Source organism: Pinus tabuliformis, chromosome 9, assembly GCF_031772625.1.
Source record: "Pinus tabuliformis cultivar Carrire ecotype Pingquan chromosome 9, CPIR1, whole genome shotgun sequence".
Taxonomy (NCBI): Eukaryota; Viridiplantae; Streptophyta; class Pinopsida; order Pinales; family Pinaceae; genus Pinus; species Pinus tabuliformis.
Window position 1 is genome coordinate 1,166,669,123 of NC_142307.1, and position 2,564 is coordinate 1,166,671,686.

The 2,564-nt window shown below is 40.4% G+C and overlaps 1 pseudogene; it reads left to right on the plus strand.

The window, feature by feature from the left end:
- The first annotated feature begins 1,071 nt into the window (after window positions 1-1,071).
- On the plus strand, window positions 1,072-2,004 carry LOC149152746 (cytochrome P450 78A4 pseudogene; annotated as a pseudogene).
- The last annotated feature ends 560 nt before the right edge of the window (window positions 2,005-2,564 follow it).

The following is a 2,564-nucleotide window of genomic DNA, read 5'->3' on the forward strand; positions in this document are numbered from 1 at the left end:
CCCTATCCTCTTGATCTTTCTTGAATAAATCTTCAAGAAATTAGTTAGGGACAGGTAACTGTCAATCCTAACTACTTAACATGTAAAAACAATATTTACATATAATTGTTATTCCATTCCTGCATAACTTAATTTAGCAAATAGTTTTATAAAATAATAATAATAATCAGTTTGTTGAGTTCTGCAGTAAATTAAATATTTACATTTGCTGGGGATATCACATGTGGTTTGCCTGTTGTTCCAATGTTCGAACATGTTTGACATAAAATCCTCCCAAGTGGTCACGTTGTAGGTTGCCTGTTGTTTCAATCTTTGAACAAGTTTTTTTAGTACATTTCTGAACTGGTTTTGTTTTTATTGTAAAGGTAGTTTTTTGGTTTGGATTATTAAGCTTCCTTCTCTATTGCTGCATGGCCTTTCATACTTCAATTGATGGAGTTTCAAACCCAAAATTTTGCACTACAATTGATGGAGTTTCAAACCCAAAAGTTTGCGCCTAATAAAACTATTATTTTCTTAGAGTGATTTTGATGTTACTAAGTGGAGCGTTGTAGACATGTCGGAGTACCAAAACTTGGTTTCAGATGTACACGCATGTTTGTTCTGAGTAGTGAGTGATATGTCAACCCAACCAATACATTATCCAAATAAAGTTATTCAAGATCGTTGCACGTGTTAATTCTTGCTAATTTTGGCTGAAGGAAAGCCTTGCTAATTTTGTCTGAAGGGAATCCTTACAATATAAGACCATTTATTCCCTGTATCGTTTGCCATCTATTGCATACAGGGTGGAAAAATCTTCTACTTAGAATAAAATAAGCAACAATGAGGGCTACCTTGGAGCTTTTCTTAGGAATAATATCAAGTAAGATCCCGACTTGAGATGGTGGAGAAGCTCAAGAAGTGAAGAAGTTGCGGGAGATGGTGGATGAGGGGTTCCAGCTCTTCAAAGCATTCAATTGGGTTGATCATCTACAATGGCAACGAATTTTCGATACTCTTCGAATCCATTCCCATTGCACCTGCATGGTGATGTTGGATGCTCTTCAAATCCATGCTAGTTGCGCCCGCATGGTGATGTTGGACCCTCTTCGAATCCATGCTCGTTGCGCCCGCCTGGTGCCGCGTGTGAGAGCTTTCGTTAGAAATATCATCGAAGAGCACCGACGTGTGGAACGAAGTAAGGAAACTGGTGATCAATCTGATTTTGTTAATGTTTTCATAGAAGGTTGAAGATAAGTTGGGTGAGGAGGATATGCTTGTTGTTCTCTAAGTCTGTATTTTCACACTCTGATCTATGTATTTTGCTTTGACATGGAACCAAAATTTTATGAATGAGGTGAATTTGGTTATTTATGTATGCAGGAGATGATTTTTCGTGGCACAGACACGACGGCTCTGCTGACAGAGTGGACCATGGCAGAACTGGTGCTGAATCCGGATGCCCAGAAGAAAGCTCAGGCAGAGTTGGACGCAGTAGTGGGGCGAGAGCGCAGCGTGAAGGATTCAGATATCCCTAACCTGCCCTACGTGCAGGCTGTGGTAAAGGAGGCGCTGCGAATGCATCCGCCTGGACCGCTCCTATCATGGGCACGTCTCTCCACTGAAGATGTGAACATGGGCGATGGAATGTGTGTTCCGGCGGGCACGACTGCCATGGTGAATATGTGGTCGATTACTCACGACCCCAACATTTGGGAATCACCTCATGAGTTCCGTCCGGAGAGGTTTGTGGTGTCGGAAGGCGGGGAAGACGTGGATGTAAGGGGTAACGATCTGAGGCTTGCGCCTTTTGGTGCTGGTCGTCGTGTGTGCCCGGGGAAGGCTCTGGGCCTTGCCACTGTTAACCTCTGGGTGGCTAAGTTCCTCCATCATTTTCAATGGCTTCCTCATGCTGAACATCCGGTTGATTTGTCCGAGGTCCTTAAGCTGTCATGCGAAATGGCTCATCCTCTTCGTTCTGTTCTGGCCATTTGGGTGCCTTTCACTAAATCCTTTGTCTAGCTAATTGCACCTCTTATTTTGTTTATGTTTGTCAATATTATTAGGAACTATGCAATGTCATTCACTCTTCATCTCTTCGGTTACATATTTCGATTATAAGTGGTACATTTTCTGAGGACCCATTGTCATATGTGAAATTGAGCCTTTGTTTAGTTACTGTGATTGATAGAACTATGGTCATTTTGGGTTTAAATGTTGCGCATGTTGCACATTAAGGTTATCAATGTGAGCACATTTCTAACAATAAATATGAGTTACCATAGATATTTTTTATTGCAGCTTTAAAAAGTTTATGTTAAATAATTTCATACCTTTGTCTCAACCATGTAGACTTTTCTTTTTGTCAAGAGATCGATCCAGATTGCAATTTCAAAATCTTGGTTCAAAGAAAATAGCTTTAGGATCTAAAATTACAACTGGATATAAGTTAAAATTGTAGCTACCTGGCTTCAGAAGATAACAATGCTTTAAAACCATGGAAAAATACATACGCATTTGAATCCCTTTTCCCACGTTATGCAACTTATAGCAACACACATTTCGAGTCATTTTTCTCTGCC